The 22,147-nt window shown below is 49.3% G+C and overlaps 1 protein-coding gene across 1 annotated transcript in view; it reads right to left on the bottom strand.

The window, feature by feature from the left end:
• Nucleotides 1–1,747, bottom strand: part of LOC133356725 (adiponectin receptor protein 1-like) — a 31,461-nt gene extending 29,714 nt beyond the window's left edge. Inside the window, exon 1 of the mRNA XM_061574370.1 lies at nucleotides 1,533–1,747. The gene's annotated coding sequence lies outside the window, so the exon portion shown is untranslated. The remainder of the gene's footprint in view (nucleotides 1–1,532) is intronic.
• Between the last annotated feature and the right edge of the window lie 20,400 nt (nucleotides 1,748–22,147).

The following is a 22,147-nucleotide window of genomic DNA, read 5'->3' as shown; positions in this document are numbered from 1 at the left end:
GGATTCATCTTCTTGGTTCTTTCGGTAAAGTCACGTAGAAGGGAAGTAATAAAATAATAAAAATAAAACATTAAAAAATAAGTCTTCGCCTGAGGACGGCTGCTTGCGTTGTGGCCGAAACGTCATGAGAATTATTTTATTATTTCCATTCTACTGACTTTACCGAAAGAACCAAGAAGATTAGCGTTCTTTGTCAATCCACTGCTGGATTTGTGTGTGTGTGGGGAGGGGGGGGTCACGGCGTTGTGGACCACCACACTTCACCATCACCGGTGAAGTTGAAGGGGGTGCCGTAGGGGCCCTCGTGATGATTGGCGCCCGTGACGGTCAACTGACCACCACCACCAACAACAACTACCACCACCACCACCACCAACAACAACAACCACCACCAAACAACAACAACCACCAGCACCAACAACAACCACCACCACCACCAACAACAACAACAACAACCACCACCGCCAACAACAGCCACCACCACCAACAACAGCTACCACCAACAACAATCAGTACCACTACTAACAACAACAATCACCACCACCAACAACCACCGCCAACAACCACCACCAACAACCACCACCACCACCAACAGCAACCACCAACAACAACAACCACCACCACCGCCAACAACAACAACCACCAACAACAACCACCACCACCACCGCCAACAACAGCCACCACCAACCACCAACAACAACCACCGCCAACAACCACCGCCACCACCAACAACCACCACCACCAACAACAACCACCACCACCAACAACAACCACCACCACCACCACCAACAACCACCACCACCAACCAACAACCACCACCAACAACAACCACCACCACCAACAACCACCACTACCGCCACCACCAACCACAACAACCACCGCCACCACCACCAACTGCCGCCACCACCACCAACAACCACCACTACCGCCACCACCAACCACAACAACCACCGCTACCACCAACAACAACCACCACCACCACCAACAACAACCACCACCAACAACAACCACCACCACCACCGCCACCAAGAACAACCACCACCAACCACAACAACAACCACCACCACCAACCACAACAACAACCACCACCACCACCGCCACCAACCTCAACAACCACCAACAACAACAACCACCACCACCAACCACAACAACAACCACCACCAGCACCACCTCCACCAACAACCACCACCAACAACCACCACCACCAACAACCACCACCACCACCAACCACAACAACCGCCACTACCACCACCACGCCAGCCGCTTGCGTAACGGCCCCCCACGCTAATCCGATAGAACACTTCACGATGATGAGAGAGAGAGTGGCAGTGGCAGCAGCAGCAGGAAGATGGAACGAAGGGAGGACGATGATGATGAAGATCGTTCGCAGGACCAGTTCAGGCGTCAGCTCGCCACTGACGTTAGCCGTGAGCGAGCGAGCGAGAGTGGAGGAGGAGGCTCTGGGGTCAAACCGGGTCAATCATCATCATCAGCAGCAGCACAGCGCTTGATGCCCGATGCAAGTTGCTTACCTCTCCCTCGTTGTTGATGTTGGTGGTGGTGGTGGGGGGCACGCGATATTAATCCGGCTTCAGTGGGTGATGATGATGATGGTGGTGGTGGTTGTTGTTGTTGTGTGTGTGTGTGGGGGGGGTCACAGCCGAAGGTTTAATTATTAAGACAACGGCGCTAATTGCGATTGACCTTACAACGCAGCAGCAGCAGCAGCAGCGTCTGCGTGCCGGCATTTAACATTGGCCGCTTGCAGGACAGGGGGGCGGGGCGAGTGGGGGGGGGCGGGGCGAGTGGGAGGGGCGGGGCTAGAGAGGGGTTCGTGGGGGTGGGGGGCGGTCACGTGCACACGGTGGGGGGAGGGGCGGGGCTAGAGAGGGGTTCGTGGGGGGTGAGGGGGCGGTCACGTGCACACGGTGGGGGGAGGGGCGGGGCTAGAGAGGGGTTCGTGGGGGGTGGGGGGGCGGTCACGTGCACGCGGTGGGGGGAGGGGCGGGGCTAGAGAGGGGTTCGTGGGGGTGGGGGGCGGTCACGTGCACACGGTGGGGGGAGGGGCGGGGCTAGAGAGGGGTTCGTGGGGGGTGGGGGGCGGTCACGTGCACACGGTGGGGGGAGGGGCGGGGCTAGAGAGGGGTTCGTGGGGGGTGGGGGGGCGGTCACGTGCACGCGGTGGGGGGAGGGGCGGGGCTAGAGAGGGGTTTGTGGGGGGTGGGGGGCGGTCACGTGCACACGGTGGGGGGAGGGAGGGGCGGGGCTAGAGAGGGGTTCGTGGGGGTGGGGGGGGCGGTCACGTGCACGCGGTGGGGGGGAGGGAGGGGCGGGGCTAGAGAGGGGTTTGTGGGGGGTGGGGGGGCGGTCACGTGCACGCGGTGGGGGGAGGGGCGGGGCTAGAGAGGGGTTCGTGGGGGGTGGGGGGGCGGTCACGTGCACGCGGTGGGGGGGAGGGAGGGGCGGGGCTAGAGAGGGGTTCGTGGGGGTGGGGGGGCGATCGGGGCGGTCACGTGCACGCGGTGGGGGGAGGGAGGGGCGGGGCTAGAGAGGGGTTCGTCGGGGTGGGGGTGGCGATCGGGGCAGTCACGTGCACACTGTGGGGGGGGCGGGGCTAGAGAGGGGTTCGTGGGGGGTGGGGGGGCGGTCACGTGCACGCGGTGGGGGGAGGGAGGGGCGGGGCTAGAGAGGGGTTCGTGGGGGTGGGGGGCGATCGGGGCGGTCACGTGCACGCGGTGGGGGGGGGGGGAAGATTTGCGCGGTGACGTCATCGCATGACCCGCCCTCGCCCAATAGGAGCGCTGCGATCGGCGGTCACGTGCGCGGATGTGCCTCTCTGGGTGACCGTGTGTGTGCGCGTGCTAACCACGTGGGGTGGCCCTCAGCACTTCCTGTTTGGGGGAGCGGTGGCGCAGCGGTGAGCGCGCTACAAACCCAGCGACCCGAGTTCGATTTCCCGCTCAGGGCCACCACCGGTGACAGATTATCTGAACCGATCCTGTGCCTCCCCTAGGTCGACTCGGCCTCAAATGAGTACCCGCTGTGTAAACATCGATACTGAGAGAGACAAAGGCGGCCGGGTATGGTGCTGGCCACCCACCCCCTCGCGTGCCGTTCTGGCATTCATAGGTGCTGCTCGCTAACAGCACTTGCCCCTACAGTCTGTTAAGGCTACACGGGGCATCTTTGTCTTTGCCAACCACGTGGGGTTGGCCCTCAGCTCTATGAGCTGTCAAGCAAGTGTCACCGATTGTGCGACTGTGGATGAGTCCAAACCATCAAGCACATCACCAATGAATGCTCCATCCATGCACATTCTGGGGGCATCGCTGAAATCCACACTGCGTCAACCACATCATTGGACTGAATGATTAAGAAAAATAAACTTGCTTTTCACAATGCCATACGAAAGAAGAAAACATGCTTCAGTTGATAGTAGAATTTATTGCAATGAATGCTCATTATAGCGTGTTGATTTATCAAACCCCCCCTAGGACGCCCTTGCAGCAAAAACATGGAAACACATTTCGATTTTATATGACTTTGAGACCCTCCCCACCACCTACACATTCCACAAGTAGTGACTAATCCCATATCTGCATTTCCCATAAATATGCTAAATTCATCTGTTGATATGCAAATTCCTTTTGTCAAGGCGCCCTTCCCCCTCTAACCCAGCTTAAATATACGCTGCCAAGCTTGGCGGTGTTCATTCAGACGCGGTCTTTCCGACAGACCTGTTCTTCACCTGAGGACGGCTGCTTGCGTTGTGGCCGAAACGTCGTGAGAATTGTATTTTATTCTTTTATTTTTTATTACTTTATTTTTTTCCTTCTACGTGACTTTACCGAAGGAACCAAGAAGATGAATGAGAAACATTTGCATTAATTTATGATTAAGAAAAAATAAAAACTTGCTTTTCACAATGCCATTCGAAAGAAGAAAACGTATGGTTCAATTGATAGTAGAATTTATTGAAATGTATGCTCATCATAGCGTGTTGATTTATCAACCCCCCTAGGACGTCCTTGCAGCAAAAACAACAACATCGAAATACATTCGTCAATAATACTGCGGCCTTACCATAAATATAAGTTGACTTTCCGTTGGAACCATTGGACGCAGCAACGTTTTGCCCCTCTTCTTGCTTCTTTCGGTAAAGTCACGTAGAATGGAAATAATAAAATAATAAAACATAATAAAATTATTCTCACGACGTTTCGGCCACAACGCAAGCAGCCGTCCTCAGGCGAAGAACAGGTCTGTCGTGAGAATTATTTTATTATGTTTTATTTGTATTATTTTATTATTTCCATTCTACGTGACTTTACCGAAAGAACCAAGAAGATGAATCTCTGCAGTCACGAAAGCTTTAAATCGAAGTTTGGCCCATCGTTCCATGTCGACCGGGTTATTGGCTCCAGCTCACCGATGAGGATTGATAAACGACGACGCCGGTTACGGTCGGTTGCAGTGCGCAAACATCTTTGACCTTGTAAGTTTCTATCTTTAATTGTTTAACGTTCATAAACTTCTCCTTTGCTGCCCTGCGTTTTTCACAGGTTCACTAATCGAGTCTGAAACCCAATTATACTGCAGGCATTATAGAAATGGTCGACGGGTCAGATGTACCTACCGTATTCTCCAGACTATATCACGCTCCGGAAAGTAAGACGTACCCGAAACTATTAATGATAGTGCCGATAAAGTTACAACAACAACCACCATTCGCCACTAAGTGGCGGTGACGTCACCACGACGCTTGTGCCAGGCCATGTGCACCTTGAGGCCACGTGAAGTGTCAAACGCCCGCTGGCAGGTCACGGGGCAGACCCAGCAGGTGCCACGGGTCGACTGACCGAGATGACCGAGATGACTGGCTGATGCACCACCTGTGCCCCCTACTGTACCAACTTGCTGTGCTTTAAAGTTACACACATCTCGTCACACACCTATGGTGCTTTCCATGTTATAAGATGCACCCTCAACTCTTGTTTGAAACAAACAGCGAAAAAAGTCTTATAATCTAGACCAGGGGTCGGGAACCTTTTTGACTGGGAGAGCCATAAAAGGCAAATATTTCTAAATATATTTCATTGAGAGCCATATAGTATTTTTAACGTATAATAAATTAAATATGTCTTACTTTTAATGCGACTTCTGGTGCTGCATGGTTTTGCTGATGGCCTTGTAGTCTGGTTCGTACGTGGTGAGGTTGAGCTTCATGCAGGCGTGACCCGTGAAATTTATCTTCAAAACTAATTTCTGTTTACTTTAAAATGACACAGTATTATTAAGCAATATCACAAGTATTTTAAAATCAGTTCCAAACTGATTTTTATTTATTTTTTCAACTCAAAATTGTCTGGGAGCCATATGCCGTCACTGGAAGAGCCATATATGTCTCGCGAGCCATAGGTTCCCGACCGCTGATCTAGACAATCCGATAATTTAAACACATTCCTGCGGAGGGAGCTGGTAGGAACGTTGGGTTCCTCGGTCAATGGCCAGGGTCAACGGCGGCGTGGTGTATTCCGCAAATATGGCCGACTGTGAGGGCGGGCACAAGCCGGCGTGAGTAGGTTAAACGTTGAGTTTTATAAGGGCACCACGGGGTGACCAGCCCCTCCCCACCCAGCCCCACCCCTCCCACCCTCCTCACCCAGCCCCACCCTCCCCACCCAGCCCCACCCAGCCCCACCCTCCCCTCTCCACCCAGCCCCACCCCTCCCATTTTTGGATTCACGACGGACGGACACAATCATCCCCTGTGGGCTGGTGGAACTAGTTGGTTCCTACCAGTATAACTTAAACACGATAGATGTTTTTTTTTCCCCGTAGCCAGTGCTGTATTATTCGTAATATGATTTTGAATATTAATTGCTCAGTTGGATTGTGAGCTTCGTTCTGAAATGAATATTGGGGGCGTTGAAACGCCTGAGGGCCGTAACAATTTGATTGACCGTGTCGGAAGGTGGAGGGGTTTGACGATACACATTGGGGTCTACATCTGGTAATGCTGTTGCGTTGACAAGTGGCACACACTGCACAATTAATGCATTAAAAAAGCGACACATTCGTAAATGACGGACAATGACCATTTTCCATTTACAGGATATGCTACAACAAAAGTTCCTACTGCCCGGAACGTGGCCAAACGCATCTCTATTTATACTCTTAGGTTTTTCGGTAAAGTCACGTGGGTAAAATAATAATAATAATAATAAATAATAATAATAGAAATTAAATAATAAATCACGTTTCGGAGTCATTTACTTGAGACAGTTAATCTAGCTGTGACGGTCCCACCTGATGACGGAGACTTGTGTTGCCTCCGAAACGTCGTGATTTATTATTTTATTTCTATTATTATTTCTATTATTTTTTACCTACGTGATTTTACCGAACAACCTAAGAGTATGAATCCTTGCAGTCACGAAAGCTTCAAATCTAGCATCTCTATTTATTTTAAGGCCACTGTGTTGTGGACAAAATGCATTGGGAACAGGGGAGGATTACGTGGCCCAGCCCAAACATCAATAATGATCAATCACTGTAATTGCTGCTTGTGTTTTTTATAGCCATGGGCACGTGTAACACACAAGGTGACAGTGTGAACTATCCTGGGTGATGGTAAAATTAAATCGAGGAGCTCCATGGACAACAACGTCTGGCTGAGTTGTTGACATTGCAGCCCCGGTCGCTGTGATGAGACGCTTCCTGTAGTGTCAAATGTAGTGATTTTCAGTGGCACAGCGTTTTAAGGTCATGCGTAAATAGCATGCTGGCATTGCAAACCAGTGGTCGCTGGTTCGATCTACCGGCGCGGCATTTGAAACAATTGCGAAACTTTATCAAATCTACCCCCCACCACCACCTCCGTCCATCCAGCAGTGATTGGGTAATGCTGTAGTTTTATCGACCTGCAGTTTCCGTGCAGTGGGTTAAAGTCTGGGTGCCCCCCCACCTCACCCAAGCCAAGATGTCTGGGCAGGTTGGAGGAAGAGGAGGCCAAGGTACCGACCCCTCAATTGGAGGGTCATCTCCGCTCGCAACGGCGCGAGAAATAAATTGCAGGGCTGCGCTTTTTTAGATTACAGGAAGAACGGCCCCCAAATACAAAACAGAGAAGTGACGTCACTTTCTGCAATTGTTGATTAACAGGAATTGCCGTTCAAAAGTACCTACCTCGAGATTCCCTTGTACGCGTATGGGGATTGCCACTTGCACCAGAGGCTTTGTAACAAAAACGCACGGCTGCTAATGAATCAATCCTCCTAATCGCGTCAGAATCTCGGAAGCTAAGCAGACTTTAGCCAGAACAATTCTCGGATGGGCGACGACCGCTGCGTTGAACGCACAACAACAATCAGTTATCCAGGTCACCCGCACGCAACCGGATTGCGTGGTGGCTGCGTTGTGAGCAGCAGCGATTAGGGGGCAGTGCAGCGAAATTACATCGATGTGCTGCTGCTGCTGCTGCTACCACCAGTGGCTCGGCAACCTGCGGGGTGGAGCTGCAGTGGGTGGCTCTTTTTAAATCCTTTATATTAAGTTCACTTGCTTGCTTGCGCGCTTACGACCGTGCAAATCTTTCGGTCGTTTTTTAACCCACTTCCCGTGATCCAATCGAACTGACATTTTGCATACAGACTCGTTGTGCGTGACAATTAATTTTCGTGAAAATTTTTTTCCAAAATGTTACACTTTTTAGGAATTTTTTTTATATTTAATTACCAATTGCTTAATAGTGGCAGGCAATCATCTGGCCCATAGGTGGCAGCCATCTCAAGCCAGAGGACGAGAGGACTCTAGCCGCCACGCATATAAAGGATTTATAGTGAAAAACTTTGTTTTTACGGGTTAATTTTTAGGGCCCTGCAGAGGCGCCTCTTGAAATTCGAAAACGAAAATATAAGAGGCTCTTTTTGTTATTTTGGTTGCCGACCTCTGACCATGGATGTGCAGTTCACCATGGAAGTTCAGTTCATCGCAAGAGTCCAGTTTACCATGGGGGGTCCAGTTCACCATGGAAGTTGTTTACCACAATAGTCCAGTTTACCATGGGAGTCCAGTTCACATTCGAAGTTCAATTTACCATGGAAGTCCAGTTCACCATGGAAGTCCAGTTCACCATGGAAGCCCAGTTTACCATGGAAGTCCAGTTCACCATGGAAGCCCAGTTCACCATGGAAGTCCAGTTCACCATGGAAGCCCAGTTTACCATGGAAGTCCAGTTTACCATGAAAGCCCAGTTCACCATGGAAGTCCAGTTCACCATGGAAGCCCAGTTTTACCATGGAAGTTCAGTTCACCATGGAAGTCCAGTTCACCATGGAAGTCCAGTTCACCATGGAAGTCCAGTTCACCATGGAAGTCCAGTTCACCATGGAAGTCCAGTTCACCATGGAAGTCCAGTTTACCATGGAAGTCCAGTTTACCATGGAAGCCCAGTTCACCATGGAAGTCCAGTTCACCATGGAAGCCCAGTTCACCATGGAAGTCCAGTTCACCATGGAAGTCCAGTTCACCATGGAAGCCCAGTTCACCATGGAAGTTTCAGTTCACCATGGAAGTTCAGTTCACCATGGAAGTCCAGTTCACCATGGAAGCCCAGTTCACCATGGAAGTCCAGTTCACCATGGAAGTCCAGTTCACCATGGAAGCCCAGTTTACCATGGAAGCCCAGTTCACCATGGAAGTTCAGTTCACCATGGAAGTCCAGTTCACCATGGAAGTCCAGTTCACCATGGAAGCCCAGTTCACCATGGAAGTCCAGTTCACCATGGAAGTCCAGTTCACCATGGAAGTCCAGTTTACCATGGAAGTCCAGTTTACCATGGAAGCCCAGTTCACCATGGAAGTCCAGTTCACCATGGAAGCCCAGTTCACCATGGAAGTCCAGTTCACCATGGAAGTCCAGTTCACCATGGAAGCCCAGTTCACCATGGAAGTTCAGTTCACCATGGAAGCCCAGTTTACCATGGAAGTTCAGTTCACCATGGAAGCCCAGTTTACCATGGAAGCCCAGTTTACCATGAGAGTCCAGTTACCATGGGAGCTCAGTTTACCATGGAAGCCCAGTTTAACATTAAAGTCCAGTTTACCATGGGAGTTCAGTTTACCATGGAGTCCAGTTCACAATGGAAGTCAATTTACCATGGGCAGGGGGTCGAACCTGCGACTCATTAAAAAACTGCTGCTTCGTGACGCGCCGTCTATCGAGGACCCGCACCTCGTGATCACCACATGGTGCACCACATGGTGCGCGGCTGCTCTTGAAGTTTTTGGCAAATTTTTTTTTACCGAAAAAATAAAAACACATTCCTGCGGAGGGAGCTGGTAGGAACGTTGGGTTGCTCGGTCAATGGCCTGCAGGGTCAACGGCGGCGTGGTGTATTCCGCAAATATGGCCGACTGTGAGGGCGGGCACAAGCCGGCGTGAGTAGGTTAAACGTTGAGTTTTATAAGGGCACCACGGGGTGACCAGCCCCTCCCCACCCAGCCCCACCCCCCACCCAGCCCCTCCCCACCCAGCCCCACCCCTCCCATTTTTGGATGCACGACGGACGGACACAATAATCCCCGGTGGGCTGGTGTAACCAGCAAAATATTTTTTCTTGTTGTTGTTGCCTGTACCATGCTTTGATCTCACATCTAGAGTTAGCACCCTGCCACTCCCCACCCCCTTCCTTGTTCACCAACCCGCATTGACTGGTATGGTCTAGTCTGGTCTCATAGCCTTGGTGACCTGTACGGCGTGGGAAGGCCATCTCAACCAGTAAGTGGATTGACTATAAGTAATATTTTTTAAAAACTTTTCTAAACAACGATTTTATGAAATGTACGAGTAATGGAAGAATTCCACGACTCCATGAAGTGGTCCCGAAGCTTGCCATAACGTAAGGGACCGTTGGTCAATTACAGCCAATGTCAGTTGAGCGTGGACAATTAGACCCAAGCCGAAACATCACATAAAAAAGAATTTATAAAATATATTTAGTTATTTTTATGATAGAATATAGTATCGTCATCAGAGTGACATAAGTATACCAAGTTTGCAGTCGATACCACATTGGGAAGTGGGTTAAAATTAAGTTACAAGATTTTCAGAGGATACGACAACAGACGGAGAGAGTTAAATAAAAGCGTGTTAAAAGAATGTTTAAAAATATATAAAACTTTTTTATGATAGAATATAATTAGTCATCGGTATGACATAAGTATACCAAGTTTGCAGTCGATACCACATTTGGAAGTGGGTTAAAATTGAGTTGCAAGATTTGAGGATACAACAACGACGACAGTTAATTAAAGAAAGCGTGTAAATAAAACGTGTAGATAAAACATTGTCTGTGCCCGCACTCGGGGTTGACGAAAACCAGCGTCGGTTAACCGCACGTGCATTCCAACCGTATGCGTAAAAAAGCATTTTATTATTATCAAGCAACACTCTGGGTAGAAATCCGCACCCGCCATAGGAATGTGGAATTTCCACCACCGGCCCAACGGCAATTACCTTAGCAATGGAAAGCAACAACAGTATCAACGCGCCTCTAGATGCAAAGTGGTTCGTTAAGAGAACTGAACAAAACAATTGAAATGTTGCACACATTGGCACGGGCAGATACGTGCTTGGAATTATTACCGAGGCAGAAAGACAAAAGGCGTGTACGTTAGACTTCTTTCGCGCCGTACGTGCTAATCTGATGAGCGTGGTGTCGGACAAATGACAAAAATAGGACAACCATCACCGTCACAAACCTCAATTTTTACCATCAATTAATGCTATCATAACCACCAGCAGAAATTAACACCACCACCACCACCCACAGAACACGCATCACCAAAAATCACCGCAAATCCAACCACCATCAACATCACAACTAACCAGCCATCATCACAACCGCAACTATTTCTATCCGTGCGATTGTACTTATTTTATTTCATGCTTAGTTCACCCAGGTGTGCCACAAACCAACACCACCACCATCATCATCACCACCGCCAGCGCCACAACAACCACAACTACCACAACAATCGCCGCAAACTTCGTGAGCAGCAGCACCACCACCAATGCAACAAGTGGTACGTGCATTTTAGGCCGAACCGACCTAGGTGCGTCACACACCAACACCACAACCAATCAAAACGACAAGTCAATCACCAGCACAATATAACCAACACGACCACAACAAACCAATAGCACCACTGCAACCACCACCACCATCACAACCACTGCAACCACCACCCATCATCACAACCCACCAATAAACAACCAAAAATCACCACCGGCACGACCACAACCACTCTGCAATAATTAAGTTAATGTATATTTTTGAAGGCCGAGTCGACCTAGACGTGTCACAGACCACAACAACCACCGATGCATCAAGTGCAACGTATTACATTCATCACTGCACAAACAACAAAGATCCCCCCGTATAGCTTTAACATACTGCTTGGGGGCAATTCTAGATTTGAAACTTTCGTGACTGCAAAGATTCATACTCTTAGCTCTTTCGGTAAAGTCACGTAGGTAAAAAAAATGAATTTATTATTTTTTTAATTTTAATTTCATTTTTTTTACCTACGTGACTTCACCGAAAGAACTAAGAGTATGCTTGGGGCAAGTGCTGCTAAACAGAAGCAGCAGCAGCACTTTGAAAGGCTGGCACGGCACACAAAGGGGGGCTTTTGTGGCGTGGTCGTCACCACGCCCAGCCGCCTTTGTCTCCCCAGTGGCTAAGTTCCTACACACCCGGGTGGCGGTACGGACTTTAGAGTCAGAGTCTGTGAGCTGAAGGGGTTAAACGCGGGCGGTGGGCGTGAGTGTGTGGCCGTGACGTGGCCAGTGGCTATTATAAGGCTGGTTCACGCCGGTGCCGGCTTCAGTCGGCGTGGGTTGGAGAGAGAGACACACACACAGAGAGACACAGAGAGAGACGGAGACACACACACAGAGAGACACACACAGACAGAGAGACACACACAGAGAGACACACACACAGAGACAGAGAGGGACAAAGACACACACACAGAGACACACACAGACAGAGAGACACACACAGAGAGACGCACACACAGAGACAGAGAGAGACGGAGACACACACAGAGATACGGAGACACGCACACAGACAGAGAGAGACACACACAGACGCACACACACACACACAGAGACAGACACACACACACAGAGACACACACAGACACAGAGAGACACACACAGAGAGACACACACACACGCACCCGCTCTAACGCACACTCACCGATACACGCGATCCACCCCACACACACACGCTCAGCGTCACCACTCACCAACACTCGGTGCACCGCACTTCCTATCAGCACCGCCGGCGACGTACGGTGCGAAAGAAGTTCGCCGTACATTCCATGCGACACTCGATCCACGGCACTCCCCAAGTAATACTGCAAGTACTTAACGCGCACACAGACCGACACACGCGCACACAACCTCATCCACACCCACATAGGCCGAAAGCACACACACACGCAGACTCGTAAATGCGCCCTCGTTCCACTCACAAACCCTCACTTAGCTCGGACACGCTCCCATAATAGGCCGCTTGACTGGGCTACGTACGGTGCGAAAGAAGTTCAACGCACACACACAGACACACAGGCGCGCTTGCTCCCCTACACCATCACGGATCTCAGCGAGTCGTCATGCCCTCTGTTGGAGCACTTCGTGCCGTCTACAGGACGGCAGCTGTCAGGAGCTGTCACATCTTGAGCGGGGCCACTGGCGGCGGTGGGCACTCTTCCGACCACGTGTCCAGCACCCATCACCATCAACATCATCACCACCAACATCAGCAGAGGAATTACCATTGCCATCAACATCAGCAGCAACACAATGGCAACAACCACCACTACTGTGGACACATTCACCAGCAGACACGAATGCAGAGCCGTGGCTCCGGTCTCGTCGGCACTGGTGGCCCCATGGGGCAATGCCCCCACGTCAGCCCGTTCACGTCCTACTCGACCCCAATGGCAGAAGGTGGAGGAGGTGGTGGTGGAGGTGGTGGTGGAGGTGGTGACGACATGACAGCCCCGCAGCAGAAGCCAGAGTTCCTGAGGCAGCAATACGCGCGGCTCAAGCACGTGGTCAGCGGTGAGTGGGGGGAGGGGCATCATTCAGAATCAATTGACTGCGTTGTGGCCATGTGGTTTATTGGTTGAATTGTTCAGTGTTAATTGTGCCGGTTTGTTTTGTGGCATGGCTGGCTGGCTGGCTGATTGGTCGTATGGCTGATTGGTCGATTGGCTGGTTGATCGATTGGCTACACAGTTTGTTATTAGCATGGCTGGCTGGCTGATTGGTTGAATGGCTGATTGGTCGTATGGCTGATTGGTCGTATGGCTGATTGGTCGATTGGCTGGTTGATCGATTGGCTACACAGTTTGTTATTAGCATGGCTGGCTGGCTGATTGGTTGAATGGCTGATTGGTCGTATGGCTGATTGGTCGTATGGCTGATTGGTCGATTGGCTGGTTGATCGATTGGCTACACAGTTTGTTATTAGCATGGCTGGCTGGCTGATTTGGTTGAATGGCTGATTGGTCGTATGGCTGATTGGTCGATTGGCTGGTTGATCGATTGGCTACACAGTTTGTTATTAGCATGGCTGGCTGGCTGATTGGTTGAATGGCTGATTGGTTGAATGGCTGATTGGTCGAATGGCTGATTGGTCGATTGGCTGGTTGATCGATTGGCTACACAGTTTGTTATTAGCATGGCTGGCTGGCTGATTTGGTTGAATGGCTGATTGGTCGTATGGCTGATTGGTCGATTGGCTGGTTGATCGATTGGCTACACAGTTTGTTATTAGCATGGCTGGCTGGCTGATTGGTTGAATGGCTGATTGGTTGAATGGCTGATTGGTCGAATGGCTGATTGGTCGATTGGCTGGTTGATCGATTGGCTACACAGTTTGTTATTAGCATGGCTGGCTGGCTGATTGGTTGAATGGCTGATTGGTTGAATGGCTGATTGGTCGAATGGCTGATTGGTCGATTGGCTGGTTGATCGATTGGCTACACAGTTTGTTATTAGCCTGGCTGGCTGACTGGTTGCATTGTTGGTTAGTAAGGCGGTTGGGTAGTTGATTAGTTAATTGGCTTGTTGGTTGCATGTGACTTGCTGGGTGATTGTGTAATCCGTTGATGGGTTGTCTAGCTGCTTGGGCGAGTGGCCAGTTGGATCGGTTAATGGTTGGTTGGGTGGGATGATGGTGGTGGTTTGATTAACTCTGATTGTTGCAGAGTTGGCGGATGGAGATGTTGAGGTTTTTGGGCTGATTGGCCATTCTGTTGGCTTTCTGGCCCGGCTGGTTGTGCCGGTGATCCGGTTTGATGGCGGACGTAGGTTCAATCTAGATTTGAAAGTTTACGCAAAAAAAATGTATTGCTGTGCTTTACCCACCTGAAGATGATTGCTTGTGTTGCAATCCAAACGTCGTGATTTATTTAGTTATATTTTATACCTACGTGACTTTACCGAAAGAACCAAAGAGCATGGACGTAGGTTCGTCTGCGTTGACAAACCGTGCATTGTTCTGCCTCGGTAACTCCTCTCACCCGAAGCTTCACGCACGAGAGAGGCGTTTCATGGTCACCGTGTATCTTCAAATGTACGTGTCACACGGACACCTCGGTCAAATTCACAAAGGGCATCCGAACCATATGGGGGTGGGGGGGGGAGGTGTCATTGGGAACGTTGACCTCCCTACGGTTTCAATAACGCGGATTATTTATGGAACGAGTCCGACGATGATCTATCGTACCCACAGAAAACTCCGTGGCATCATTCCAACGTGGATGGGGGCCGTGCCGGATTAAGCTAATGCAGGGCCTGTAGCATATGTTATAAATAAAACAAACATTAAAACACATACATGTTTAACTTGCCTCGTAAAGTAATTGTATTTTTTCATTTGCTATACAGACAGATAATACGACAAATGGCTAACCTTAAACACAAGGTTTATTCGTAAAAGTTGAAGGCGGTATAGTACTATAGTAATAGAGCAAGTGCAGAATCACTGAACCGGAATTGATATCTTGAAAGCATTTAGCGCGGGGCCGTTGAAAGTGCAGTAGCTACTACATATGTACTACATATGTAGTAGCTACTACACATGTAGCTACTTGTGCTACTAGGGTCATCCGGCACTGGGTCGGGGTGGGGTAAAACCCCGTCACTTTGCCAGAGGACGTTCATCAACGCCGCGTTTCTCTCCCGCGACCAAGAAAGGTTTTGGACGCGTTGCTCCACCATCCGAATCGCGACCCTGAATTGCTCGACGTGCTTTGCCCAGCTACAAGGCCGCCTCGTGATCGGAGTTGCCGCTGAAAAGCAAAACGACGAAATCGAACAAAACCTCACGGAACTTCCTCACGTGAGACAAATCGTCCGTTCCAATGGGCGGGCTCCGGTTGGTTTCACCGCCCTTGGCGCTCATCACGGAGCCGCTGACATTTGACGGGCAACTTCCACGAAGGTGACGTCCCAGGAGAGGTCGTGGTCCCGCGAGCCCGGCTCCTCCGTTGGTGCTTCTCTGGTGCTGCGTCGTCTCACCATCCGGGCTCCCAACGCGTGCTGGCAACCGCGTTGAGAAGTGGCCGTGGTAGAAACAAGTATAACCCGTAAAAACAAAGTTTTTCACTCTAAATCCTTTATATGCGTGGCGGCTAGAGTCCTCTCGTCCTCTGGCTTGAAATTTTGGAAAAATTTCTTCGGGAATATTAATTGTCTCGCACAACGAGTCTGTGTACAAAATGTCAGCTCGATTGGATCACGGGAAGTGGGTTTAAAAACGACCGAAAGGTTTGCACGGTCGTAAGCAAGCAAGCAAGCACGCAAGCAAGCAAGCGAACTTAATATAAAGGATTTAAAAAGGGGAAAACCCCTATTAGTATATTTTGGTACTGGCAAAGGAGGTCCCATGATGTAGCTGCTCACCCCGAGCTCTCATTACTCTGGTAGTGCGTTGTCTTTGAACTGTGCGCCTTTTGGCGTCATCTGGTCGAACACCATATGAGACTAGGCTCCAAAGAAAGCTGTCTCTGGTGTGGACCAATCAGTTTCAAAGACAATGCACAAATGATCAGAGTATTGTTTTTTGTTTGCATTTGACTGCAAGTATTGTGGTTAATGTAAGCATGATTCCTTGCAAAAGGTGTCAGTTTTGTTGCCAGAAAAAGGGGGAAAAACCCTCTTTGTATATTTTGGTACTGGCAAAGGAGGTCCCATGATGAAGTGGCCGTGTCTTGCTGATGAGCGCCTCGCGACGTGGGTCGGGAATGTTGTAAGGTTCGGGGTTTCGATTTAAAGCTTTTGTGACTGCAGGGATTCATCTTCTTGGTTCTTTCGGTAAAGTCACGTAGAATGGAAATAATAAGATAATCAAAATAAAACATAATAAAATAATTCTCACGACGTTTCGGCCACAACGCAAGCAGCCGTCCTCAGGTGGAGAGCAGGTCTGTCGTGTAGACAGAGTCATTGTTTTATTTTTATTATTTTATTATTTCCATTCTACGTGATTTTACCAAAAGAACCAAGAAGAGGTTCGGGGTTGACTGCGTGTTTTGTACTTGCGTCAGGCCAGCAAATACAGGGTGCTTAAAAAAAATGTGAACGCATACATGCGACTATCGTTTTTAATGGAGAAATAACATATAATATAGTCTTCTTAATAAAAATAAAACATAATAAAATATTTTATTATGTTTTATTTTTATTATTTTATTGTTTCCATTCTTTATTTTTATTATTTTATTATTTCCCATTTTACGTGAATTTACCGAAAGAACCAAGAAGATGAATCCCTGCAGTCACGAAAGCTTTAAATCGAAATATAATATACCCTTAGGTTTTTTCGGTAAAATAAAGTAAATAATATAAATAATAGAAATAAAATAATTAATCACGACGTTTCGGAGGCAACACATGTCTCCGTCATCATGTTGTCTCCGAAACGTGATTTATTATTTTATTTCTATTATTTCTATTATTTATTTTATATTTTATTTTTTACCTACGTGACTTTACCGAAAAAACCTAAGAGTATGAATCCTTGCAGTCACGAAAGCTTAAAATCTAGAACATATAATATACATTTTAATGTGATAACAAATGCATGTTAATAGCTTTCAAAAGTCAAGAGTCTCCAATTATATAAGCATAGGTTTTACCCTTTCTGGCAATTAAACAGTTGTGTTAAGATATTAAAACGCCAAACTGAAACCTTTTGCAAGGATCCATGTCTGCATTAACCACATATATTTATGGTGAACATGCAAAAAAAGTGCTCTGGTAGTAGATGATGATGCATTGTCTTTGAAACTGATTTATCCACACCAGAGACAGCTTTCTTTAGAGCCTAGTCTCATTCGTTCGCCATCATTGTCAACGCTGCGCCTGGAATCTTCTCCAGGTGGTTTCCAGAGCCCGGAGGCAACACATTTCTCGTGGTGTTGTTGCAAATTCTCAGAAGTGTTAACACATTCCTGCGGAGGGAGCCGGTAGGAACGTTGGGTTGCTCGGTCAATGGCCAGGGTCAACGGCGGCGTGTTGTATTCCACAAATATGCCCGACTGTGAGGGTGGGCACAAGCCGGCGTGAGTAGGTTAAACGTTGAGTTTTATAAGGGCACCACGGGGTGACCAGCCCCTCCCCACCCAGCCCCACCCTCCCCACCCAGCCCCTCCCCACCCTCCCCACCCAGCCCCTCCACACCCTCCCTTCCCCACCCAGCCCCTCCCCACCCTCCCCTCCGCACCCAGCCCCTCCCTTCCCACCCAGCCCCTCCCTGCACGACGGATACAATAATCCCCTGTGGGCTGGTGTAACCAGGAGGTTTCTACCAGTATAAACATTTTAAAGCACCCCCTATATTCGGGAGACTCGATGCCATTGTCGAGGTCGACTTGGCACGAGACGGCTTCGGTTGAGAGTTGGGTGTCGTTTGATAATCCTCCTCCACTGAAGGAACGTAGACCACAGCGGTTTATTATGTCGTCCATTTGTTTGGGTTGCGTGTCTCTATGGGTCTCTATAGGTCTCTACGTATCTCTGTGAGCTGCTGTGTATCTCCATGTGTCTCTGTGTTTCTCTGTGTCTCTATGGGTTTACTACTGGGGGCATGGTTTGGGTTGTATGGCTACAATCGCACTCCTGTGGCTTGTCCTGAATGTATCTCTATGGGTGTCTGTATCTCTGTGGGCCAGGATGTGTCTCCATGTGTCTCTGTGTTTCTCTGTGTCTCTATGGGTTTACCACTGGGGGCATGGTTTGGGTTGTATGGCTACAATCGCACTCCTGTGGCTTGTCCTGAATGCATCTCTATGGGTGTCTATGTATCTCTGTGCGCCAGGATGTGTCTCCATGTGTCTCTGTGTTTCTCTGTGTCTCTATGGGTTTTCTACTGGGTGCATGGTTTGGGTTGCTTGGACACAATCGCACTCCTGTGGCTTGTCCTGAATGTATCTCTATGGGTGTCTGTATCTCTGTGGGCCAGGATGTGTCTCCATGTGTCTCTATGTTTCTCTGTGTCTCTATGGGTTTACTACTGGGGGCATGGTTTGGGTTGTATGGCTACAATCGCACTCCTGTGGCTTGTCCTGAATGTATCTCTATGGGTGTCTGTATCTCTGTGGGCCAGGATGTGTCTCCATGTGTCTCTGTGTTTCTCTGTGTCTCTATGGGTTTACCACTGGGGGCATGGTTTGGGTTGTATGGCTACAATCGCACTCCTGTGGCTTGTCCTGAATGCATCTCTATGGGTGTCTATGTATCTCTGTGCGCCAGGATGTGTCTCCATGTGTCTCTGTGTTTCTCTGTGTCTCTATGGGTTTTCTACTGGGTGCATGGTTTGGGTTGCTTGGACACAATCGCACTCCTGTGGCTTGTCCTGAATGTATCTCTATGGGTGTCTGTATCTCTGTGGGCCAGGATGTGTCTCCATGTGTCTCTATGTTTCTCTGTGTCTCTATGGGTTTACTACTGGGGGCATGGTTTGGGTTGTATGGCTACAATCGCACACCTGTAGCTTGTCCTGAATGCATCTCTATGGGTGTCTACGTATCTCTGTGCGCCAGGATGTATCTCCATGTGTCTCTGTGTTTCTCTGTGTCTCTATGGGTTTACTATTGGGGCATGGTTTGGGTTGCGTGGCTACAATCGCACTCCTGTGGCTTGTCCTGAATGCATCTCTATGGGTGTCTGTATCTCTGTGGGCCAGTGTATCTCCATGAGTCTCTGTGTTTCTCTGTGTGTCTATGGGTTTACTTCTTGGGGCATGGTTTGGGTTGCGTGGACACAATCGCACTCCTGTGGCTTGTCCTGAATGTATCTCCATGTGTCTCTATGTTTCTCTGTGTCTCTATGCGTTTACTATTTCGGCTGTGGTTTGGGTTGCTTGGCCACAATCCCATGACTGTGGCTTGTCCTTAAAGTGTCTTTAAGGGTCTCTATGTATCCGTGTGTGTCTCTTTGAGTCTCTGTATTTCTGCGAGTCTTTATGTTTCTATGTGTCTCTGGGTTTTACGATTTAGGTCATCGTTTGGTTTGCACCGCCACAATGGCTCGTCTTTGTTGTTGGACACGATATCACGTTTCACGGTATGGGCGGTGTCGTATTTACGCGATATGACAATTATCTCCAGGTAAATTTTCTCTACGGTGTCACATTTTGACCGCTTTGTTTGTGCACTTTCGCTGTACGTCTGGTACGAAGAAAGATTAGAAGTTGTTTGTCTGTGGTCTTGCTCAACGTATGCCTTCTGTTGATTGTAACGCAAGCGATGTTTTTGACGCTCGTAACGCACGTTGCTGCCAGCGATACAGGACATCACGAAATAAACCGCGATCGTCACGGTGTTGGAGAAGCGCCCAAATGTGAATTACTCTGACGGACATTTTGCAAAGCACTTAATTTCGCCATTTCGTTGCAACTTTAACTGACAGTTTTTTTTAAAACAAATATTTCACCGAGAAATTAAATGCCAATTAACAGTGAAAACGAGGAATGATAATTTTCACGATTGAATTAAGAATTTTTCCCCAGGTAACGCTGTTGTTTTTGCACCGATTTCTGTTTGCTCGATAGCTTTTAATAATAACATGTTTTTAATAAGACGAATGTTTCGTCAATTTCGTGGCTCGGGATCACTCCTGGGCCCTTCCTTGAGTTTTTTCGTCGCCCGGTTAAAAAAGAAATGGACAAATAAACCCCGACCTTCACGCGCCTTGCAAACGTGATGGATGCTGCATCTCAAGTTAGTTTACAGGGTAAACATTTAACATTCAAACAAGCGTGTATCATTTGCAAAACCTGACGTGACGATTATCGTTTCGCCGCGATTCACAGTCAATTTCTGGGTCCGACCACGTAAGTAGAATGCTGTGTCCTGAAGCCCCCTAACCAGAGGTCGTAACCAGGTACCCGATACCCGTACCCTACCCAACACCCGGCTACCCGTACCCAGCCGGGTACGGGTACCTGTTTGTGACCCTGGTGCGGCCGGGTACGGGTAGGCCGTGAGTCACTGGTGAGTCACTGTTTGTCACTCATTTCCCAACGTCTTGTCTCTTCTCACAATTCAAGTTCCTAGAATCAACCCACCCGCGCCTGCAACGTGGCTTCATCCCAGAGGTCGCAATCAGGTACCCGATACCCGTATCCTACCCGTTTGCGACCCTGGTGCGGCCGGGTACGGGTAGGCCGTGAGTCACTGGTGAGTAACCGTTTGTCACTCATTTCGGGTAGGGTACGGGTAGGGAACGGGTACCCGTACCCGGCCGGGTACGGGTACCCATTTGCGACCCTGGTGCGGCCGGGTACGGATACGGGTAAGGAATCAAAACCCGTTTGCGACCTCTGCCCTTAACCCTGCCCGACACGGACAACTCATTGGGCTTGTCGCGGGACGAACAACCCCGACAAGCGATTGCGGCGACAAATCGATTTCCAGCAATGAAATCGAGCACGTGGCCCGTGGCCCGTGTTGTTGGGAGCGGAAAACCACTCGGCGAGTTCCGCTCATCACGTCGCAGCTCCCATCAGCTGGCCCGTGTCGGGTGGGACGAGGAAGAGGAGGGGGGGGGCGGGGGGCAATGCGACATTTCACTCGCGCGGCGGCGATCCGACCCAGAAGTCGACGACGAACCTTCTTCTTGGTTCTTTCGGTAAAGTCATCACGTAGAATGGAAATAATAGAATAATAAAAATAATACAAATAATAAAATAATTCTCACGACGTTTCGGCCACAACGCAAGCAGCCGTCCTCGGGTGAAGAACAGGTCTTATCGTCTTATCGACAGACGGAACGTCGTGAGAATTATTTTATTATGTTTATTATTTTATTATTTTATTATTTCCATTCTACGTGACTTTACCGAAATAACCAAGAGGATGAATCCCTGCAGTCACGAAAGCTTAAATCGAAATTTAAACGACGACGAACCGTCGCGATATTGGGCTGTGCGCGCGTTAAGTATTTCGTCGTAGTGCCAACGGTGGGGGGGGGGTGGGGGTTGGGGGGGGGACTCGTTGGCCACGTCTGCCTCCGCATTGCGTGTTTTTTTTTTTTTGGGGGAGCGCTCATTATCATGCCACCTTGGTGCCATGGATTGCGCGCGCTCCGTTCGCTCGTCAGCACTTCACGAGCCGCGTGGCGCCTTTGCCAAGGGTGCGATGAAGAGACGGATGGTGGTCTGAGCGGATGGACGTGATGCGTGGCGTTACGTAAGACAATACCCCCCCCCCCCCAGTGGCACAGCGTGATGCCTGTAACGTTAGACGCATTGTGATGGGGGGCGGGGGGCGGGGGGCGATTCTGTCGTGTGGAGGTAACGGTTGGGCCACTGTAATGGCAATCCAGAGGTCACCGGTTCAAATCAATCACCCAGCGTGGTAGTTGAGACTGTGGTGGTGCAAGTTTATTTCACCACCGCCCCCCCTCCCTGCCCAATTCCACCGCCTCTGTCCACCTCCGATTAGCACTACGTGCAGTGCCAAAGAAATTCAACATGCATACAACATGCATACAACATACATACATAGAACATGCATACAACATGCATACAACATATATACACATAGACCCAGCAGGACA

The sequence above is a fragment of the Lethenteron reissneri genome, chromosome 55 (assembly GCF_015708825.2).
Source record: "Lethenteron reissneri isolate LAM-NWPU_2019-01 chromosome 55, ASM1570882v1, whole genome shotgun sequence".
In the NCBI taxonomy this organism is placed as follows: domain Eukaryota; kingdom Metazoa; phylum Chordata; class Hyperoartia; order Petromyzontiformes; family Petromyzontidae; genus Lethenteron; species Lethenteron reissneri.
This window is presented reverse-complemented; position numbering and strand designations above follow the sequence as displayed.